The 13,568-nt window shown below is 43.6% G+C and overlaps 1 protein-coding gene across 1 annotated transcript in view; it reads right to left on the bottom strand.

The window, feature by feature from the left end:
- The window catches only part of LOC147677799 (ATP-binding cassette sub-family C member 12-like), a 2,578,840-nt gene that overhangs the window by 1,585,738 nt on the left and 979,534 nt on the right, over nucleotides 1-13,568 (bottom strand). The gene's annotated exons all lie outside the window — the stretch shown is intronic.

Raw genomic sequence — 13,568 nt, 5'->3', positions numbered from 1 at the left:
CTCAACCCCAGGTCTAGTCTCTTGACCAGTCCCTCTTTGACCTCCAAGTAAATAATATCCAGGTATCTGCCCAGGGATCATCCCCTGTCTCCCCCCCCTCATCCGAAGCCAGTCGGTCCTTTTAGACCATCACTCCATTTGGATCCCCAGTCAGTTTTCCCCTCCAGCAATCAAGCCTGAAGTGTCCATCGTTCACCCAACAGCTACAACTAAAGTTCTCACCCTACAAGGAGTAAATAAGGCAAACAAGCAATTAAGTAATTCCACAACGTCATCACTAACTGCGAAAAAGTTGTCGACAAGAGATAAATACAGGATGGGGCAACAACACCATGCCCAACACCCACCTGGATTTATCATTCTTCACTAAAGAAACCAACAGATCACCTGTTAGCCCTTCACCCCTAGACCTAAACGTGCTCTGGTCTCAACTCCTCCAAACCCTTCACTCCACAGTGTCAGCACTGAATTATCACTCAGACAAAATGGATCAACAGGTAGATTTATTGAACACCCTTGCCGTGTACACCGAAGGAATTGACAAAAAAATAGAGGAGCTTAATTCGCTGATACTCAAGGCCCAATCACAAGTGCAACTAGTCCAATCAGTATGTTGCTGTTCTCCCTTCATTGACTCTTTCCTCACTGCCCCAATTCCTGACATCAGTACTAACAGATATCCAGAGGATCCCAGAGTCCAGGCACCCTGATTCAGCGTCACTTGCCCCCTCCCACAGCAAACAACCCACCGACGAGCAGACGCCCGAAAATCCACCACCGGTTTCTTCACCATCGCCCAAAGCTACAGCAGTTTCCAATGCTCTCACTGATTCAACATCTAACGACAAATCCTCCCAGTCACCTGCTCACCGACTTTCAAAGCGAGAAAAAAAAAGACTCCGGAAATCCCGCAAAAGGCGCCCAGAAGCACCCAAATAACCAATTTGTACCTATTTCACAGACAACAAACCAGCAATAGCACAGGTATTGAGCACAGTGCCCACTGCCTCCACCAGCCAGATGCAAGTAGCCCAGCTCCGAACTCCCCAAAAAGGACTTCCACAATCAAAACGCTCAATAAAAACAGAGCCATCACAAGCCTCCCCACACCCAAAACTTCAGGACAAAACTGAAGATAATGGAAATAAGCAACCACAAATAAATGATGAGCCAATAACATTCACCAGGCTGATTGCAACTACGCCGCCCATAAAGCGTTTACCACCCACTGAATCGTCCTTTCCGCTGCAACCGACGATTGTCAGCCAAGGCTCATATAGCACAGTTAACTTCATCAAAGAAGCGGATCACCAGTTCCCGGCACTCCAACCCAGCACACTTCCTTCGGCAAGTATGAGTAAAACAGTTTTCAGCATAGCACCAGTCAACCAAGCAAGTGAGCAAGCCCCTCCCAAGCACTGTACATCAACCTCTGAACGATTGTTAGTAGACAAGCCTAAGTCATCCAAGCCCATACCCGCTGATACTCAAACCCTGGCTATAGACTCTAAAGAACCCAAACTATTGTTAACACCAGAGTACATCTCCCAAGGCCTGCATGACATATTAAATCACGATAACATAATCTGGCTCTTTAAATCAAATCCAGACCTATGCAAGCTGGAATCAAAAGACATCCTTGCTATCAAATTTAAACCCATCAATGGCCCTCATATGGGAGAATCAACCCTAATTACACTAGCAACTACAGCCATAAGGCAACTGGTTCAATCAAAAGCTGACCAATTTAAAAACTGGGGAATAATCATAGCAACGCCTCGAGTGCCCCGATATCCTTCAATACTTGCTTTTAGCAAGGCCCCAGTTTCAAGCATAAGCTGCACCCCTTTCTCAATATTAAAGTCAGCCAGAAGTAGCTCCCGAGCAGCCAACGATGAGTGCAGTGAAGTTCGGCAAACTAATGGAAGTGCTGATTGGTCATGGCTGCCAGCAGCCCTCTCCCAAAGCAAGACCAATTGAACCAATACAGAACACAGCCTAACAATTTTTGTTCCTGGAACATCAATGGTCTTTCGTTAAAACTGCAATCTCCGGACACTGTCAGATTCCTCAAAAGACATGACATCATCCTTCTCCAGGAAACTTGGCTATCAACAAGTAACCCACTTGAAGGGTATCTGGAATTCACATCACCAGCCACAAGACAGACGCACGATTATGGCGTCTTCAGGTTTTGGAGTACACAAGGTGAAGTTGGCGGATGCGGTTTAACAATCTGTCTGGTGAGTGTTGTTTCTCGCACATTGATGCTACGGGATGCGGCGGTATTTGTCATATTTTTCATAAAGTCTTGAGAACAAAGAATAAATAATCATGAAGGATTATTTTACACATTGCAGGATTATGGTGTGAAAGGTGAAAGTCGAGGTGAGTCTCTCGCAAACTGTTGTGTCTTTGGGTTTATGATGTGTTGAGGATCAGAAGACAAATTCAAGTTTTAGGTTTTCCATAGGATTCACAGGCATTTGCCCTCAACAGTTGGATTCAGGCACTTAACAAAAGTTGTGGCATACTAAGCGGGTAAGTGGTGAACACCAGTATTATGCGTTACATTCAGTGGAAAGGTTGAAAAATCAATTAGAAACCAGAGGTTTATGTATTTGTTGTTTCATCCATTTTTAGGAGGCATTCGCTCGATTTTGACCCAAGTGAGTAGTGCTCTGTTGTTATGCTGTGAATAGTGGAAACACACTTGTTGAGTATCTCACGTCGCATGTTGTGAACATAAGGTGTTTTTGGATCAGCATGAGTTCACATTTGTGGATACAAGGATCTTGGAATTTTATTTAACGGCATAAAACAACTTGTTTCTTCTCTCTCTTTTTTCTTTTTTGGGCACAAGAACACAGTTCAACCTTTGGATCGTTTTTGGTACTGGTGACCTCCATTTGACATTTTACATGTGCAAATCCTATTATAAATATGTATTTAACCCCGTGGTATTTTCTTTCATGTTGTAGCGGCTACCGGAAGGAACTGAAATTTGCAATGTTAAAATACATGTTATTGAGAGTCAACCCCTGAAGAAGGGTTTTTTAAGAGCCAGAAATGCATTGGGCTTTTTGATTTATGTTGAGAATGTTATGAAACATGTGACCATATTGAGGATATGGAATTGGAGTGAATTTGTAACTGATAATTATTCTTTTTGATTATGGAATGAAAGCCTCTCATAATACATTTTGTTTGAAGTACAATGATAATGTTGTCTTAGAATTTTTTGATTATGTATTGGGCATTGGTTTACACATAAAGTAGTTCAGTACAAAAAAACACGAAACCTTAGGGACAGGGTCAGAGCGCTTCGCAGACCTGGGTGTTCCCAGGATCAACAGTGCTTAATTTATAAAGGGTCAGGTGGGGTCTGACAATGTTTTTTTTTTACACCTGACATGTCATCAAATATCACAATATGTGTGCATGTTTTTTATTATATGTCTAGGAGACTGCACGCTCCAGTATGGAGCAACTCACCATTATGGAGCACTGCAATTTTGGAAGCAATTAATCACCACCCCCTCTCAATATGAGGGGGGTTTGTCTTCTAACGCAATCTCTTCATTTTTCCATTTCAGATTTACAACGTGACATAGGGAACGTATGTACCAACAGCGCATGCTTTATTAGTAGCACTGTTCACTTTATTTATGTATTTTCTTCACTTCACAAATTGTTTATTTCCTATAGAGGCACATTAGGAGTGGCATACACAGGGCTGGTCCCTGTGTGGTCCTGAGGAAGAGCTAGAAGAAGCTCGAAACATGTTGATCTCACACTGCGGACCAACTCATTATAGTTAGGTTTCATAGTGTACCCCCCTTTTAGACCTTTCCAACCTAGTAGAAGGAATAATATTTGTTGAAGCCCACTAGTAAGGCATTTTTAATCACTTAATCCAATCCCCCCAAAAATTGCACTACACATAGTCTACTTACAAGTGCTCCTATGTAACTCCGCAAGTCGCAGCACGCCCCAGTTCGTAGGGGACTAGGATGGCCCCAGTGATGAAGCATGTCACCATGGGGAAACCCTGGTGAGTGAGGGGACTCAAGAAATAATTTTTTTTTCTTTCTGAAAGGCACTTCTCTAACTTTAACGAGTCAAGAGCCTTTAGCCTGCGGACTAGGTCTCTATACCCAACACTTTGGGTTTTCTTTTGGATCTTTTATTATATGCACCAGACGCCTTTTGTATGAATCATGTTAATTTCAAGGCTGTGTGTATTTAGAGCACACCATTGTTTTATTGCTGTGTCGCTCTACTGTAGACCACGTGCTCTTCCAGAGAAGCCTAAAGACCTCGCTCTTCTAGCTGAATGCCTCCTCCTTCCCTCATTCCAATTGTTCTGCTTTTAGGACTTCTAGTGCATAGATGCCCTCAGTGAACGCACTCATTTATAAATAAAATCTATTTTATTCGTTTGCAGTTCTTTCTGTAAGGTGCTGCTCCGTATAAGTTGGGGTCTAGCATGTGCCAAGTAAAATCAAGTAAAACATATACAAATTCTCAGAATGATACCCTCTTGGGTAGCTGCATTACTCTCTGCCGTGGGCACTGCCTTTCATTGTGATTCTGTGGCATGAGGAGGTGTGTCACGGACACCTGACATTCTTTTTTGGGTGCAGTGTGCCACACTTTGTGGGGGCCCGGCCCCTCTATTGCAGACGGTGTAGGGACAGTTTCTGCTCTTCATCAGGGGGTGCCAAACACCCTGCACACACCCCTGACATCCCCATAAAACCAGCTTGAGCCCCCCTCTTTCCAGACGGGTGCTGAGCCGTACCTCTAGCCAAGGGCCTGGGTGACAAATACTGCGTGCCATCCCAATAGCTTCTCCTCAAGTACATTGTGTCTTGTTTATTATAGATCAAATGTCGTGTGGGAATACTGTCTCTTGTGTATTTTACTCAGAAGCTTAGTACACGATAATCATATGTTTCTTTCACAAAGGTCTTCTATAGGATTTTCAACTGACAGCTCTCAGTGATGAAATGTCTGTTCCCCTGATAAGACTGTTACTAGACATATCAGGTGCATCTGCTCTACCAGGTGCAGCGCTCTCATGTAGGCTACTGTGACTATCATACTCCACCTGCTCAAAGAACTCTGCGGACTTTCACTGAGTTTTTCTGTAACTCTGCGGATTTCTCCGGAATGAAACTCCGCAAGCTTTCCCTAGACCAAGACTCAACAATTGCAACCCAGCAACTCGTCCTGCAGTTGAACTCCTGCCAAAAACCCCAATAGGCTGCCAGCACTTTGTAAATTGCCAACAGATCTCCCTTGGAGTAGAGGTGCTACTCCTCTGCAGGCACTGAAACGCAAAGTCCAGTCTACAGAGTAACCTCTGTCTGGCCAGCCCAACACAGCAACTCCCCAGGAAGATGACCCTGTGCTCCTGAAGGTCAGATCTGTACCCCCCACTAAATGAGAGGATACCAGGGCCAACTGAAGCTGCCCGCACTGGACCAAGGACCAGGGTAGCAGACCCCTTGTAGCAAGCCAAGACCCTTAGAGTCCAGTCGGGTCTCCAACGACTCCAAGACAAAGCAGTCGTCAAGGGACATCATCACTGCAGCGACCCACATCCAGAGTGGCCTAGCTGTCCTGATTTTGCACCCTCGACCAGCGAGATTGTCGACCACAAGGCTCCAGGACCCACAGAGCCCAGCCAACCATTCTACTCTGCATAGGAGTGCCCCAGCCCGGGAATAGATAAACCAGCTCTGCCCCCTTGTCCCCAGGATGCTTGTGACCTGAGCAACTTGTTGGGGGCTTCCAGACTTGTCTCCAAGTACCCCTCTGCAGTCAGTTTATGGCCTCTGTTCCTTCTACCGGTGTAGCGGGCACAGCATTTAACCTGGCCAGTACCTTTGAACCCAGACGTCCCAGGGCATGTAACGAGTATCTGCTTGTGGTGCTTTAGACTTTGGCCCCATACAATCCTAAGTCCCAAAAGAGACCCCAAAAACCGAACGCAAATAACTGTATGTTATTCATGCCTTTTCTACCACAGGAATGAGTTGTGTGAAAAGACGCATTTAAATGAACATTTTACTTGCAGTGCTAAAATCGATTTTAAAAAGTACTTACTTGATAACTAAGGGGGTCATTACGATGGCAGGTGGGCTTAAGTCTGTCCGCCATCGCCTCGAGGATTGGGACTGGCCGCCTATATGGCAGCGGTGCCGCAAGTGCAATTACAATAAGACCGCCACTATGGCACAGCATTATGCATGTTTACCATTGCTGCAGGTGCGGCTGGCTGCAGCACATGCTGCAATGGTAGAAATGCAAGTTTTGCATTTCCATGCACTACGTGGCAGGCACCATGCTGTGCCTGCCACATGGTGCTGGGAAATGTTAGGGGCACCACAGGTGCCCGCCACGTGCAAAACTGGTGTGCTCCGTCTTAAGGGGGGCCTGCTAAGGGCCCCCAAAGTACATTCCCGCCAACCTCTGAAGGGCAGTTGAACCGCCATACACAGGCTGGTGGGGATGCAGCGTCCTAATCTGGGGGACGGTGCCTGCTAGGCTCTGCCATCATTTTGTGGATGTGGGGTGGGTCCGAAAGGCAATTATAATGATTGCCTGTGTTAGACCCGTGGCGGATGGACTTCCCGTCTGCCAGCAATCCACCATCCATCCTTATCTGGCGGGCAAAGAAAGGCATCATGATGGCTCTATAGTAAGAATCCCCCAAGATCTTTGCATCAAAATGTATATAAAAATGCAGCCTATTTTTTAAAATGTATAACATAAATATTCATTTATTGTCTGTTTGAATGTCAACAAATGTTTACCACTACCCTCTGAAATGCCTAACTGCTCGCCCACCCTACCACAAAAGAGAGCATTTGGGATATAAACTGTGTAAACTAATCAGGGTTGGCCCAGACTCTTTACACAGTGTATCTCATTTTGGTTCCATACATAACGAGCCAGCATCATACAAAAGTATTTATTACTTAATTTTGAAATTCTGATTTAATTGTGAAATCAGATTTTTGATAACATAGAACGGTATAGTAGCTTTGCAAAAATAAACTTTAGATAGCCTGAGCCAAAACTAGTTTTAACTCAATTCTGCCACTCATCACACTTCCTGAGCTGGAATAGACATCCTTGGCTGAGGGCGTTAATAACCAGGCTCAGAAGACAATGGCTTGTCTCTGAGCCAAGGAAAGACAAGGTGCTTTGTTATGTTATGCAGATTTTAAGAGCGCACTATCACCCAGGAGGGTTTCCTGAGGTGAGCAGGTGTGAGTCTAGCCACACCTAAGTATGGTATCATGTCAGTGCAGCATAGGATGCTGAGAGTGATTCTGACTGCAAAGTTCTGAATGGCCGCAGCCTTCTGGTGAAATTTTTGTTAATCTCGGTGTTGATCTCGACATAGAGGGTGTTACCATATCCCAGTCTGCCAGGGTGTGCATGATAGTTTTCCGGGTGCTGATTGGGATCCATTTGAAAGTTTCACTCAGCATCTTCAGGAAGAAGGGAAGCAGGAGGTGGTGATGGCCTTGACATGAGCGGTCATTTTGTTTGCTGTTTGATTATGATCCTGAGGCTCTTGTCATGGGTGTCCATCATAGCTCTCTTGGCCACCAGGTGGAGTCCCATGGTCATATGCTCTTTCCGAAGATCATGATTATGGTCTTGTCAGTGTGTAGCATAGACAGTTGGTCACACATACATTGAACTTGATCTGGGTACTGGATGTCTTGTCTATGAGGCAAAGACTGAGTTGTGTGTCATCAGCGTAGCAGAGGATGTTGATCTAGTAAAAGTGGATGATGCTGGCTAGAAGGATCACATATTTGTTGAAGAGAGGTTTGTTGATGTCAAAGATGTACTGTGCCAGGCAGACTCACTGGGCCTTTCAAGTGAGGAAGAAACAGATCCACTAAAATGCATATCCTTGAATTTTGATGTTGTGTAGGCTTTGGACGAGGATGCTGTCCGCTTGGCAGGGATTATCTCTCTGGGAGCGGACAGAAACAGTAGGTAGAACAAATGACAGCCATAACACTACCTCTTAGTCTCAGATTAAGGCAAAGAGGAAATGCTGCAAAAAGTGTGGGAATGCAAAAAATATTATGCAAAAAAAAATTAGGATTGAATTGCAGAACTTTTGCAATCACTGACTAGTGCACCAGATAAATTTGGCACTACAGCAGTCAGATCCTGCAACATTTTGCCAAGATACCATGCACCTGAATGTAAGACTTCTGCAGGAGCAAACGGAGTCCTTCCAAACCCCTCAAGATAAACATCAACATACGATTATGAAACGGTTTTAGCAAGTGATCTAAAGGCGGGTTTGGGATTTTTAAAATGGATAGGATGTGATGAAGTCTTGCCTTCTAGGTATGCAGAAATGACACCCACTCTTGGAGTTGGGCATTGGGATTTCTCTTCGCTGACACAGCAATCCTTTACTATGAGCACACTCTCTGAATAATTCTGTTTGTTCTCCTCTATTACGTTAAAGAGGTTGTAAAATTCTATTGTTTAGTATTTTTGTCCAGAAGGTTCAATGCACTGACCTTACCTCTGCTTGCTGATATTGGAAAGATAGGGCCTGATTTGGTTCTTAGCGGATGGTATACTCCATTACAAAAGTGACGAATATCCCATCTGCTTTATTTCAAGTTCCATAGTATATAATGGAATTGTAAATTGGCGGACGGGATTTGTGTCCCGTTTGTGATGGAGTAATCCTGTCTGCCAAACTCATAATTAGGCCTAAAGTCTTTATCTCTTTCTAGTGATTTTCTTATTCTTTCTTTAGATGGAGTTGTAGCTAAAGAGGACTGCACTTGCGTGGGAAACAGGTAGGGGAAGGCCAGAGAGTGGGAGGATGGGAGATCCACATTCAAAGTCAAGCAAAGGTCTGAGTGATGGGTGCTGTGTTTATATGACTGTGCCCAGGATCGTGGTCAGTTCTGGCAGGAACTCAAAATCTTCCATGATTTCAGGTTCCACGTCTTTTCTCAAGTGTTTTCCTTGGTACTGAGCATAGGAAGTGTTAGACTGGCAAGGGGGATAAGAGCATGGGCTCATTGAAGGATCCCCAATGGGCCAGAAGGGAATGTTGTAGATCTTGGGAAGATGTTGGAAAGGTCAGGGAGGATTGGTCTTCCTCTCAGACATAAACCTCACTCAATTGTGCAATGGACCTACCCACAATAAAGGCTCTTACCTCCATTTAATTATCACTAAGGACAATGTCATGCAAGTGTAAGGCATATTACCCTATGACTGGTCAGACCACTACCTAATCTATTTTTCATTTTGGAAAAGATGCTGATTAGACAGGGCCAAACTTGGAAGACCAAACAATGGTCTAGAGAGATGAGAAGTAGCAACATAACTGACTCAACTTTTATCAGCAGCAACCTCCTTCCGCTCTTGAACGTGACAAATCTGAATGATTTTACCGAACACTACATCTATTCCATGACGGATATACTTGATTCAATTGCTCAGAAGCAACTCACAAGAATTCCCTGCAAGCATTCCAAACCCTGGTTTAATGTACTCCTTAATGAGGAAAGAAGTAAACTAAAGCTTGCTGAGAGAACATGGAGAAAGTCTACTTCCATAACACACATTAAGCAGTTGAGGATGACAAGAACTCCAAATAACAAACTCATCCGTAGTGCCAAAGCTACACTCTTCAGGTCTCAACTGGAAAACGCCAAAATCAGACCCAAAAAACTATTTGAAATCATCAAACAACAAGTTAGTTCCTCAACTAACCACCACTCTGCAAACAAGGATTCACTCCCTAGTGGTGATGAGTTTTCCACACACTTCAATGAAAAGTCAAGGAAGATTGAATTAGAATTTCAGCTCACCTCCCCATATCATCATAGTCAGGCCTAGCCCAGTCCCTCCCCATGGCTTCCCTTTGCTGGCTCTACTGATTACACTATAAAAAAAGTATTGCAACTTTGAATACCTTTAAACTACCAGTTGATACAGAGCTACTCAAAATAATGACAACAATAAATCTGTTTAACCACTGCAATCATCCATTACCTGCTAAATTCTTCAAAGAGCTTAGATCTTACATTCTCCTGCTCTGGACTAGATTGTCCATGAATCTCTCTCTCGAGGGGCTTGATATCTGACTGCCTAACCCCTATCCCGCAAAAAAGAATGCTGACTTGTCAGACCTCAGCAACTTCCGTCCAATGACTAACATCATGACTATAGCCAAACTACTTGAGAAATGCATGCTGAAAGAATTGTGTAACCACATCGGGCATTTTCAGCTCCTGGACCCATACCAATTGGGCTTCAGATCGGGTCACAAATGGCTCTAACACCCACTGTAGATGATACCCTGAGACTACTTGACCAGAACTAAATTTACCTGCTCATACTTATTTATCTCTCCTTGGCATTTTATATGGTTGAAGATGAAAACATGATTGTTCTTCTTGAGAAACTAATAGGGTTATCTGGTCCAGTTTTGAGCTGGTTTGCCTCATTCCTTCATAACAGAACACAAAGAATCAAAGTCAACCAATCCTTTCTAACAGTACACTGGCTTCAATTAAAATGCCTGAAGGATCCGAATTTTCACCTCAGTTTTTCAACTTGTTAATGAAAACTCTCACTGAGATTCGGAATCACTCCGAATCACATTATCACATGTACATGGATGATACTCAATTGTACATGAACATTTCCTCACCTGAGGACATCAAAGCTCTTAACTGCCTTACTGAAACCTCAACAATGGTTAACACGCAATCACCTTATGCTAAACACATTGAAGACGGAATTACTCCTGATCACCCCCTACAACTACCCTGCCCCCATTAAAGAATGGCTCAAACAACTTTCAGCACTCAACTGTGTCCCACATGTTGTTGAATCCATGAGAATATTAGGCAGAATTCTGAACAAATGCTTGAATATGCAAGACCACATCAGTGCAACCACCAGTGGAGTCAATCACCAACTCAACTCTCTAAGGAAAATTAAACAGTTTCTGCCTCCAGATGACTTACGGTTAGTAGTCCAATTCCTAGTTATCTCCCATCTAGATTATGTGAGTGCAACACTGTAACTGTTACCCAAAGTGAGGCTGGCCCCTTTAAGGCTACACTGAACTCAGCTGCATGACTCAACAAGGTATCATATAATACTGGATCTAATACAACTCTATTGGTTCTCTCTTGAAGCAAGTATTCAGTTCAAGATAGCCTGCTTGACACACACAGCTCTTTATCATAACACTCCAGTGTACCGGGCAAAAAAACTCAAACTATTTGGGATATCTTCATCCCTAAAAAGTTCTAATTCTCGACTGCTGAAACCACAGAAATTCAAAAAGAAGAGAGCCTATACCCGCTTCTTCTCTGGTCTTTTCTTGTCCTTAGAATAGGTAACTGATTTCCTTCAGAACCAGATCAAACCCTTTGACCTCCTCATTCAAAAAGAGGCACTATTTTTTCTCCTGAATAAATAGCTTCCACAATAGACCTGCAGCCAATCAAATTGACATTTTTTTGTGTATACAGCTCTGGAAGGCTATTCCACTGTGCATATTTTTTTACTTTATATCTACTATGTTTTTGTTGTTCCCTTTTCTCATTTTGTATGATTAGCCTCTTGTGATGTATACGGAATGTAATATGTAATATCTACTTGTTTTAACTGCTCTTTGTACAGCTCTATCATACCCAGACGGGTCCAGTTCACGCTATATAAAACTTCACAAATAAAATAAATAAATAAATGGCAATGGCTATTGAATCATCTGGGAAAAGGGGTCCAATTAATAAATATTTGAAGTGAAGAGAAAGAACTAGGGTGCAATAGAGAAAGACTTGAAAGTCTTGGGGGCAGCAGCACCATCCCAAACTTCCACACAAAGGGAACATGCCCCTGGATCATGACACATTTCTGGAGACTCCACTTGAAGATGAAAACCATGCTGGTAGGAGTCCCTGACTCCTGCTGGAAGAAGAGGACTCATTTGACTCATAGAATCAAAGACTTCTAACTCCTGTTAACACCCAGGGACTAGGGACTGTACTCCAAGGGTAAGTGGTTGGTCTCCTGTTTATATGCATCTAGGGAAAAAAAAGGCAGAAGGACTCCTGACTTCAAGTGGACTCAGCTGACCACCAAAGCGTTGGACTCTGTATCAGACCTCAATTGGGGTAGACTTGGTGTCTAGGAATCTGCCTAGAATCCTGCCTTGAGGAGCTAGAGGTTATATGACTGACCAGAAGGAGCTTTTATAGAGTGGTTCTTAGTCAGTTATCCCACCTCCAAAGGACTGGAGGTTTTACCCTAGACAGGCCTGGAAAACAGGTTTCTATAACTCAGAGTCATGCTGAAAATATCTTAAGCTGGACTTTACAGTAAAGGTATCTGATCTTGTGCAGTCCTGCATGTCTACAGTTTACATCAATGCTCCATTGGAAGATGTTGAGTTCCAAAAATGTGACTATGGGGCCAATTTAAAGTACTGTATACCAACCTCTTAGTCTAACCCATCCCATTGTAAGTTGGGCAGGGTGTCAGTTTTCCATCAATGGTGCCCCTTTAACTCTGTCAACAGAGAGCTTACTCTAATGGCCTGACAGCATACTGGCCTTCGGAGTAAGGGTGTCATATTTGCAGCCCTATTTAGGGCAGACAGTCTGACCAATGGCATCAGTGGTAGCCAAATTATAATGTCCCTCAGCATTGATGGACCCTCACTGGCTACAACCTTAGATGTTGCCCCACCAGAAGCTTCTATTTCAGTGACTTAGGACCCAATTATTTTGGGATGGTCTTGTAATCCTGTGCCGGGGGAGGGTTGTTTTACTTGTTGCCCTGGCAGATGCCATGATTGCCTAATGTTTAAATGCTGGTCAGGCCAGTGGAATGCATGACTGGAACCACAGTCAAGTTGTTTCTTATCAATGCACCCCCACTGTCCCTTATGGCTATCAAATGTGATTGAGCCCTAGGTCAAAGTAATTTTTTGTTTGTTTTTATAAACAAAACCCCACAGTGGGATTTTGTTTCTGAAAATACAAAAAACAATGCTGCCTCGCCACTGGAGTTATCTCATGTAGCAAGGGAAGCATTTTGCAGCTTTTATTGCCAATTACCGGCTGGGTTTTTTGGGCAGGATTGGCACTGAAAACTGACAGGACAATCTCCAATGCCCTTACTTTCCTAGGCCACCAGAGGGGGTCTAAACACAGCAGAGATGGAGTAGCCTCCCCGGTCACTGGGATGACAGTTGGTGCCATTGACCTCCACTCTATTAGGAGCGGTATGAAATTGTGTATAGGTCCCGTTCAACCACAAACAGTTTTTGTCTTAAAAGTTTAAACACAATCACATCTCCATTCAACCTAATCTGTTTTATTGATTTTGGTGTCTTTTACTTATTACATTTTTCTAAATGTTCTGAACTGATTTTCGGAATTTTATGGTGGTGTGTTCTTTACTTTAAAATTGTGGTATTGCACTTCTCTGGGAATTTCCCGCAGCTGGTGCCAAAGCCAACAGGGGTTCAGCAG

The sequence above is a fragment of the Lissotriton vulgaris genome, chromosome 12 (genome assembly GCF_964263255.1).
Source record: "Lissotriton vulgaris chromosome 12, aLisVul1.2, whole genome shotgun sequence".
NCBI lineage: Eukaryota > Metazoa > Chordata > Amphibia > Caudata > Salamandridae > Lissotriton > Lissotriton vulgaris.
Note: the sequence above shows the minus strand (reverse complement) of the source record. Positions and strands in the feature narration are given on the sequence as shown.